Below are 11,278 nucleotides of genomic sequence, written 5' to 3' on the forward strand. Positions count from 1 at the left end.
ATAATCTATATATATATATATATATATATATATATATATATATATATAAACACATAACGCATTTTAAGAAGAAATTGAGCAGATCTTATATTATTTAACTTTTTTATACGATACTTATTTTTCTCTCCTTCCTTTCATTTTTTTCTCTTATCAGGATGTCTACTCAAATTTTATAAAAAAATTCCCTAGAATTTTTTGATCTTCCAAGATTTCGTTTAAAATAAATAAGGATATTAATTTATCTAAAAAATATTCAAAATAATCGAACAATCTATGAAACTTATATAAAATCTTGATACTACAAATAAATTGTCAATGAAATAAATCATATGAAATTTTAATAAAAATTAAATATTACAAAGATGTGTGTTAGACATATGTTTCTTAAGTGCTAAGTAAGAATACAATTATTTCAAAGAAGCAATTTTTGAAAAAATTCTCTGACAAAATAATTCTAAAAAAATTACATGATAATTCCTTGATTTTCAGTAGTAGAAAATTTCCTAAGAATACAAGGTTTTACAAGGTTTTTCCCAGGAATAAGATACCCATCCCAAATTTTCCAGGACATCTCGAATTTCAACTCTCATTAGAAACGTCCCGACAGAACTTCAGACGAGACGCTTTTATTTATCACGTAATATTAAACAATATAAAGCAATAATAGATCATACTAAGATTTGATATAGGTATAAAATTAACTAATTTCTTTAAATATTTGTATGTCGTGCGATAAAAAACATGTTGATTTTTATTGCTCTTACATTCGCTTGATGATTGTTAATGTTTCATTTAAAAAATTGTATCAGTGTAGTTTATTAATGATTAGATAGATGTTATTATATATATATATATATATATATATATATATATATATATAGTAAATTAATAAATAATTTATATTACAAAAAAAATAATTATAAAAAAATACAATATTATAATCGCATCGTTTCAAAATTAAGATTATACTAATAAAAAAGTCCTGACTAAATTAATACATATTTAGTTCAATACTGTCAAATGAATCATTTATTTGAAACAAATAAATATTCCTTTGTTTTGAAAAGGATTTTCTTATATCAAATAAATATTTTCCATATCAAATCAATATTATTAATTTCAAATAAATGATTCATTTGGTACACTAAAAAAAATCCATGTACTTTTACATGGAAATTAGTTCAGAACTGGAAAAGTTACTTGCTTATCACTGTATTTTTTTTCCATTTGTTTTAAAGTGAAAATACATATTAATGTAAAAATACATGTAAAATATAGGTAAAATTACTATTTTTATGTAAAAGTCATATGTAATTTTAAATTTACTATTTTTACTTTATTAGTTTTTAATAATTTTATTTTATAAGTATTCATCTATTTTATTTATAACAATATTTTATAGCATTTACACATTACTAACATTTCCTATGTGTAATTACATGTTCCAGTGAAATATATTTAATCTTGAAAATATTGAAAAATATATTTCATATGAAATTACATATAATCTATAATCTTCCATATATAAGTATCAATATTGCATGATTATGCTGGGTCGGAAAAACCCTAGCTTAATCATGTAATTTTATAAATATTTTTTTCAGAGCAGTATTGAAATAAGTATACTTATTCGAATGAAATAAATGTTTGTCAGCGTATCTGAAAATTAGTCGATCAAGAACTGATCACTTTACCTAGGAGTATAAACCGTGAACTTATTTTAACGTCTCGACACGTAACGTGCACGCATCATTGTCGCACAGAAACGTTCTATCTCTTTGAAATGCCTACTCCAACTCGCATTCGAGTGCCTATCGTTTGTCACACTCGACAGGCATAAAAAGACGGCCTCTCTCTCTCTCGCTCATTCTTATCGCGCAACATCCATCCGCACGCTCCGTATTTCGTCTCTCCTTCGTTCGCTAATAATCTCTCTCGCTCGTTCTCGTCTCCGTCACGTGCATGCGATCACTTGGACCGAGAGCCTGTCGTTCGTCTCTGTCACACGCTCTCCTCCCGACGTGGTCCACCCACTGCAATGAGTTCCACCCACCCATGTTTTACCTCTCACGCACCCATCTTCTCTCGCTGGTGGATCATCCGTGCACCGAAAAAATTGTTTCCTTCAAATCAATGTTTCGTGTCATCGAAGTAAAAATGTATAGATGATCATCTAGATGAAATTTTCGCGTCATCTTATCTTTATATAGATAATAAAAATATGTATTAAAATATCTAAAGCATATTCTGAATCTTTTTTTTTTGCAACTTTAATAAATTAATAATCAATTAATGAAATTTAAAATAAAAGTTAAAATAAATTTGTAAGTTTATCAATTAATATTAAAAATAATATAATGTGTGTATTTAACTACGTCAATACATAAAAAATATTCAATTATGTGTTTAACATTTAAATATCGATGTGATAAGTAAGTAATAAATGTCCAGTTGTAAGACTGTTTTTGTTATCACGATTAATAATACATTGATAACAAAATTTCTCCTCTTTTAAATTAAGAGGATTTTTTTGGCTATTTTAGTGGAAGATATTATAAAAATAAGTGCATATATATTTTTTTCGGTGTGTTGCGGGATCGGGAAGCGAGAAACGAAGGTATTTTCCCCTTTTTTCTTTTCCCACGTGCACGTCCGACCCGTAATTGCGATTCGCGAATTATTGCGTTTCGAAGTTAACAAATCCCAGAGTTGGAATTTTTTTTCCGTCGAGAAATCTCTTCTTAAATCTCTCCGAATGATGCGCGTAATCCTGTGTCCTCTTCTTCGCGAATCCCTCATCGTGTAGTGTTTCATCGATTTATTTCGTCGACAAACTTTAATGCGAATTGAAAGCACGGATAATTCCCTCCCGTTTTAATAAGACGATGGATTCGACTTGGCAAATGTCCGACTAAGCAAAAAGCAGCTCTTCCGCTAGGATGCTCCGTTCATCTTCCACAAAAATTCTACGTCCTTGTGAAGTCGATACTCGGTAAGATTTCTTCAGTTTCTTTTTATTTCTGCGGCCAATCGAGCGAAACGTCGAAAACGTTATCAAAGTCAGCATTCTCGAAAAGACAGAGAGATGTCATTATTTCAGTCTATGAACAACTCGTATGAAAACGCATTTTCGCAGAAGATATGCCATTAAATTTAATCATTTTCGATCAGTGACCACGTAAAAATGATCGAGATCTTCGGGAATTTTTATGATAGAAAATGTCAAAAATTTTCTCAAAATTCCTAAGCATCTCAATTTCTATATTTCTTTATTGTTAATATTTTCTAATATATTTAATTATAAATTAAAATTCATATAAAATATTTTATTTATTTATAAATATATATACAGGGTCATTGAAAAGTATCGGACCCCCCTAATATCTTCAGTTAGAATGCATTTTGCCTCCTATTTTTTATTGCATATTCTTATAGCTTATCTCGAGAGCTTTCCAAAACACTAAAATAAAACATTTTTTCATTAAGTACTTTTTAAATTATACAGGTTTGAAGTTAACAAGGTTAACCTGTATAATTCAAAAAGTACCTAATGCAAAAATGTTTTATTATAGTGTTTTGGAAAGCTCTCGAGATAAGCTATAAGAATATGCAATAAAATGTAAGGAGTTCCATTTACAAAAATTAGATTGACCTTGAAATGATCTTGAAGAACATGGTCAAGGTCATCATCTTACTCCCCGTTTGAAACCATACAACTTTGCTATTGAACATTTTCTCCAAAATGCATTCTAACTAAAGATATTAGGGGGGTCCGATACTTTTCAATGACCCTGTATATATAATTAAAAAATTTATTATTATTAATAATTCATATAACAAATAATGAGCAACTTCTTTTTCCACCAAATATCTTCAAAAATTAATATTTCTTTTTTTATTACTAAATTTTTTCTCTTTTTATCCTTAATATTAATTTAATTAATATTTTATTCCAATAAAATATTTTATAATATTTTATAAATTTAATATTTTTTTACATGTATAAAGTATTCATATATCTCCAGCCTAAACTCTTATTCTTGATCTACAATCTTATTATAATTTTTAATTATATATATTAAATATATATCTTTTAAATGCATATCATTCATATACATATATGAATGACATTTAGAATTTCATCAACGATCGCGTAACTTTGTCGAACAGTGTCAGCGATTCTGTATATCTTACGCCGCAATCATGGCGATATTTGATTGTTCGACGCTTTGATCGTCTCTCTTTAGCTCTGACCTTAATGAGAGTGAGTTCGATCGAATAGAAAGGCCATCGGGGCCCGTTGATCGCGTTCGGGTGCCGCGTCTCGGTAAAAGCCGTCTCTATATTTAGCCGCACACGATTACATGTATAATCCCCGCACACATACGTGTGTGTCGCTCGTATTTTATGAGCCCGTATCCGCACGTTTTCATTATGTTTACGCGTCGCGAAATTGTCGCGCGCCGCAAATTGCGCAAAGTATCGATCGACAAGTTTATCTAGCAAACGATGTTACGACAGGTCGGCAAAAAGAACAAAAATTCAAGTAAAGTTCTTGAATAATAATATAATCCTTCGTAGGTGTTTTATATTTCATTCGATTTTAATTTTAGAAATATTTTGTCGCATTGTAAAATTTAAAAAAATTATACAAGTTAAAAGAAATAATGCTATTTTAATGTTATTTATATACCTGTATAGCAATAGCTATGTGATGCGCTATAAAATTTTATATCGTTTAACATTTAAGCACTGTTGCAATTTTTCTTAAAAGGGATTTGTTGGGAAGATTAATAAGTGTTTCGAGAATAAATTCTTTATAAAGATCGAAAATTGTAATAATTATATTTCATTTAAAATTAAATAAAATTTTTCTAATGTAATCGCACAATTTTTTTTATCTCAAATTTCTTAAAATTAATGATATTTAGAAATTATATTTAGAGGAATTATAGGGAGCGATTAATCTTTTGAACTCAACAAAAAAATCTTTTTTTTAACTTTGTATTTAGCAACATATAAGATTAAAAATTATAATATATTTTATTTTCAAATAAATAAAACTTTTCCAGCGCATCGCACAATCTTTTTTTTGTCCCAACTTCCGAAAATTATATCAATATAAAATATTTCCAGAAATTATATTTAGAAGTGATTAATAAAATCGGCAAAAAAATATTTTTTTGTATTTTGTTGTTTAAGCTGTTATTAATATTATTTTATTTATTTTATTTTTTTTTGTTATTTTTATTTTGTTAGTTAATTAATATTTTTTTTTATTTTGTTATAGCAATTATAACTGACAAATATATAGAAAATTATTATATTCTCATCTCGATACAGTCGTGACCACAAAATTATCACCAAGACGTCATCTTAAATATTGATTTATCTACGTATGCAATTTACTATTATGGATTTTATCGCGATCGCGCACGAAATTTACAACGGCGTCGACTTTTACATGTAACGTTCCTGTAGCAAGATCGAATCTCTCTATTGTTGTCATTTCGGAATGACATTTATGACCTGTCGTTGTGCAATCTGCACTATATCTGATCTCGATGATATACAATTATAGGGGTTGCAACTTTTAACTGTGGATTCTGCCAACGTAATATAGTTATTAGCCACAAAGGGAAAGTTCTCATCGATTACATTCGCAGCAACAAAAAATAATCGTAATATCATATCAGAGCAGAAATGTTAGAGAGAACGATTATTTTCGCAGATTTGTTTGTACTGTTTTTAAAGCGGCGATTTATCCTAAATTAAATAAAGTAATTAATCAAATGAAATACTGACAAATTAAAATTGAATTAATAAATTAAATTATTATATATATAAATATTGTAAACAATTTAAAGCTACAATATATTAATACATTTTATTTACTCAAAAGGTCTAAGCGATGTATGAAAATTGGAATTAAATTTTAAAATTAAAATCAAAATAATTATTTTATATAAATATTATAAATAATTTAAAACTTTAAATTTATTACACGTCCTCGTTTATCCGAAATACCCCGAGCGATGTATGAAAATTATGTCAAAATTCACGGAAACTGGGTCAAACACTGGATGAATTGGAGTTCTATATACACGTATACAATCACTCGGCAACTTGTTACACTTTTCGCGCATGTGCACTATCAAAAGCAACTATAATCAAAAGTAAATACGTATATATCTTTACGATGCACTCCATTATATTCTATTTCTACAGATGACGTATTTCTATAATCAATTTACATTATTTAGAAGTAATAAAAAATTATAATTAATGTAAGAAATTTAAAGATATAGTATATGAATTTAAATAATTCTACAAACAGCAAGGTCTTTATAATATATTATTGCATCATCATATAAATGTCAAATACAAGCATTTCTCCGTTGCTGCGAGGAAACGTCCTATAGGTATAGACTTAGGCGGTGACTTTGAAACTGCGCTCCGACAACGCGATATTGATTAAATGTCATTCCCCGAAAGGCCATGTCGAAGTGCGTTCAACACGGTGGACATCAAGGTCGCATATGACTATCGTTTTTCTCTATTTCCAGTAACGCGAGAGCGCACACAACTTTTTACCGAGCGAATATATTCAATATTAATAAAGCATGGAAGTCTCAATATTTCCCGACAAAGCTTGCTTCCGCGTTTTAGAAGAATAATATGATATAAAACTGGTTTTCTTATACCAGACATACAATCGATTGAAAACACTCTTTCATAATGATGCACAGAGAGAATTTTCTCCTCGACTTTACCCTGAAAATCACGGTAATTTATTTATTTATTTATTCACCACAAAATAAAAAATCTACCACAATGAGATATAAAATACGTTCGATTAATTTTGTAAAATTTACTATACGTACATATTAAATTTTGTAGAGTTTTTTTAAGGATTTTCAGGGTAAATTCTACGAGAAAATTCCGTGCACAAGCATTCTCTCTCTCTATATATATAACATATAAAAAGGCAGCTTTGTAGATGCAAAACGAAGTGAAGAATTTATTTAGAAAATTGACTGCGTTCTATCAGTCGCAAAACGCGCAAATTGCGTACAATTACTCAAATAACTGTCATTTCGAGCCTACCTTGAAAAGGAGATCCCTACCGAGCGCTTGCTGTCGCGCCTTCTCCAATCGGAAATCGAACCTCGACACACCTATCTAACGAGAGAGTCGTCCTCTCAGGAGTCTGCCAGCACTTTATCACGCCACCGCACTTTCCCGATAAGCGATCTCTCTATTCTGACCGATAACGCGGCGCGATGACGTAACAACGACGACGAAGGAGACACTCACCTTCCACCGCCGTGCGGTAGGTCGACCCACTTTTTCCCGTAAACGCAGACGACCAAGTTTCCTTCTCTCTCGCTTCCTATCGATCCTGTCGCTCTCCCTCCGTTTCGGGGAGACGAATCTTTCTCGACGACTCGAAGCTAACGTTTGACAGCTCGCGACGTTTGACACTTGACAGCGTGCTACGCGACTCGCACACACTCTGTCTCTCTCTCTCCCTCTCCCTCTCTCTCGTTGAGCGGTTTCTCCACCCTTCGAGGACGACGAGAGTCGTCGTCCGTCGTGACGACGCGACGCTCCGTCCGTCCGTCACGTGACGTACTAGTCTGACCGACAGACACACGGAGTCACGGTCGTCGCGCAGCTGACGGCACAATAGAATGAACGGCGAAAGAGAGAGAGAGAGAGAGAGAGAGAGATACTCCCCAGACGCACGCACGCACGCGAGAGTTCCGCGACGCATGCACACATATTCCTCCGTTCCACGGAAGTGCAAGGAGCGTGAAAGGACAAGGAGAGGGCACACGCAAGCGCGCGACGTCCCGCGGCGTCATCGTCGGTTATTTCTCGTCGTCGCGCGCTAACCTCTCTCTCGACTCGTCGTTACGTCACGTGCGTAATATTCGCGCATACAGCGGGGCTGTTGCGTCACCGAACACGCGCGCACGTGCTCTCGGATGTGCAACACGCGTTTTAGGGCGAGGGTCTTAGGGTGACCAACTCTTGGCGATCAATCAATTTCAAGATAGTAATAAATAATCAGGGTTGGGTAAAACTAGTTAGTTAAAAGTTTAAAAAAAGTTAAAAATTTAATAATTTTTAACTTAGCTTAGTTAATTTAAAATTATTTTTAACCTCAACTAATTGTTTTTTACCTTAAACTTAAAACCTTTTTTCCTTTCCTAAGTTAAATTTTTTTATCTCTGAATAGGTACCATTATTGTTTTTTTTATAACCGTATTATTTTTAAATTAAAGTATTATTAATTTTTATGTTTATTTGTCATCAATTGTAATTACCAAAAAATATATTTCTATATAAAAATCAAAATTTCTTTATGATTTGTTATATATTTTAACAAACAACATTCTAATTTAATATAAATATTTTTGAAAATTAACTTTTGATTTAACTTCAATTAATTTAATCTTAATTTAACATTAACTGAGTTAATTTTTTGTTCATAAAACTTTTAACTTAACTAAATTAATTTTATAAGCAACTAACTTAACTTAGTTTAATAAAACCATTAACTTACCCAACCCTAGTAAGAATCTTAAACAATCAGGACATAATAAAAAAAATCGGAATTTTTTTTATGTAACTTCGATCTAATTTTAATTTTGAAACATAATGCGATTATAATATTACAGGTTTTTTATGGTATGATATTTTTTTTAATACACGCAGAGAATTTTCTCTTAGAATTTATTCTGAAAATCCTAAAAAGAACCCTCAAAAAATATTAAATGTACATAATAAATTGTACTATGTACATACACAGTAGAAAAATTTGTGTTTTCTTGTTAAAAACCGCCCCCGTAAATTTTTGTGTTAAATATTTAATACTTTCATCAGTCAATTTTACATATTGCTGTTGTGTTAATTGAACATTGATCAATGTTAAATTATTAAAACAACTAAAAAAGATGTAAAAATAACACAATATGCATCTATATTTAATTTTTTAATTTTACACAATAAATATGTTCTGTTTTATATATATATATTGATGACAAGATTTATCTTTAATTTTTACATAAAAACTATACTAATTTCACACAAAATTTATTTTAAATTACGTAAAGTTTCCATTTATTCTGCGTTAAAATATTAACACAGTATTCGTGCCTCCATTTATTATATCCATATTATGTTAAATTATGTTAAAACAAAAAATTTCTGTGGACTATTTGGGCTATATAATATCTGTTAAGTTTTTCACAATACAAATTTTTGAACTATGTAATAAAAAAAATCGGGACTTTTATATATTTTTATGTAACTTTGATATAATTTTAATTTTGAAACGTAACGCGATATTGTAATATTGAATTTTTTTTATTGCAATATGTTATTTGTTTTAATATACAGAGAAATTTTATCTTAGAATTTATATATAAAAATCATGATAATCGTGAGACAATAAAAAAAATATTGATATGTACAAATGTACATAGTAAAATTAATCAAACATATTTTATTGTGAATTGTGATAGATATTAATATTTTTTATTGTATAGTAAATATTAATCAGAAAAATCTCAAAATTATTTCACTATCATATTGTCTCACGATTACCATTTTCAAAATAAATTCTAAGAGACATTTCTCTCTGTGTAGGAAAATACATTTAATTAAAAAAAACTAAATTGATAAAATTCTTAAAGTATAATTAACGAAGAATCTGCAACCGCGACCGAATAATAAAAAATCAATATAAGTTTTTTTTTATATATTTTACAAAATACAAATAATAAAATATCTTAAAGTTTTATACTTATATCAAATTTTAGTATGATCTATTATTGTTTTTATAAAACTGCAGAAGAGCTCTCCGAAACTTTATAATATTGTATTTTTTTGTGCGTAAAATACGAATCTGTAATTATAATTGTCGCTATTATATATATATATTTAGTAATATTTAAGGTAAATTTTTTATTGAAAAATATTTAAAATTGTAGAAGATATTGCTGCTGGTGTCAGATGCTGTTGCGTTTTACTTAATATGCAATCCATATGGTTTATTTGAAACAAAAAAAAAATTATTAAATCTTAGAATAAATAGAGAAATCTAGTCATAATCCGTAGCAAAATTTTTTAAATACGCATTATTTGTAAAACGACACATTGAAAAAAATTTGTTGACTAAATCTTTCAACTAAATTACCATTTTGTTAAATGAACACATTAATATTTAAGTCCAATATACGTTTTGTTAAATTTAATATGTTATATTTAATATATTTAATATATTAATATACTGATAAATCTAGTGTTTGTCATAGGATTTTTTTAAAATTCCTAATTTTTTTTATAGCTGTAAAATGATAAATAAAAATTCGTTCTTATAAGTGTACTGAAAATATTTGTTAACTTGACTAAACCTTTCAACAAAATATTATTTTGTTATATAATTGAACATATAAAAATATTTAAATTAAATATAATATATTAAATCTACCAAAACGTATATTTGACTTATTGTTAAATATTAAAATATGTTTAATTAACCAAATAGTAATTTAGTTGAAAGGTTTAGTCAAGTTAACTAATATTTTCAGTGCACTTATTTGAATATAAGAACGAATTTTTATTTATCATTTCTCAACTTTAAAAAAAATTAGGCGTTTTTAAAAAATCCTACGACAAACACTAGATTTATCAGTATATTGATAAATCTAGTGTTTGTCGTAGAATTTTTTAAAACGCCTAATTTAATAGTAATTTAGTTGAAAGGTTTAGTCAAGTTAACAAATATTTTTAGTTATTTGAATATAAGAACGAATTTTTATTTATCATTTCTCAGCTTTAAAAAAAATTAGGCGTTTTAAAAAAATCCTACGACAAACACTAGATTTATCAGTGTACTGATAAATCTAGTATTTGTCGTAGAATTTTTTAAAACGCCTAATTTAATAGTAATTTAGTTGAAAGGTTTAGTCAAGTTAACAAATATTTTTAGTGCACTTATTTGAATATAAGAACGAATTTTTTATTTATCAGTATACTGATAAATCTAGTGTTTGTCGTAGGATTTTTTTAAAACGCCTAAGTTTTTTTAAAGCTGAAAAATGTTAAATAAAAATTCGTTCTTATATTCAAATAAGTGCACTGAAAATATTTGTTAACTTGACTAAACCTTTCAACTAAAATTCTATTTTGTTAATTAAACATATTTTAATATTTTAACAATAAGTCAAATCTATGTTTTGGTAGATTTAATATATAATATTTTATT

The 11,278-nt window shown here is 28.5% G+C and overlaps 1 protein-coding gene across 2 annotated transcripts in view; it reads right to left on the bottom strand.

The window, feature by feature from the left end:
* Positions 1-7,780, bottom strand: part of LOC114931230 (ras-related protein Rab-37) — a 125,501-nt gene extending 117,721 nt beyond the window's left edge. The window contains exon 1 of one of the 2 annotated variants that reach the window (XM_085486447.1): positions 7,318-7,780. The gene's annotated coding sequence lies outside the window, so the exon portion shown is untranslated. Of the gene's footprint in view, positions 1-7,107 lie in introns of both variants that reach the window. The other variant, XM_085486446.1, reaches the window with a different exon arrangement.
* Positions 7,781-11,278: the final 3,498 nt, after the last annotated feature.

Source organism: Nylanderia fulva, unplaced genomic scaffold (genome assembly GCF_048542155.1).
Source record: "Nylanderia fulva isolate GAGA-0341 unplaced genomic scaffold, ASM4854215v1 Scaffold43, whole genome shotgun sequence".
Classification (NCBI taxonomy): domain Eukaryota; kingdom Metazoa; phylum Arthropoda; class Insecta; order Hymenoptera; family Formicidae; genus Nylanderia; species Nylanderia fulva.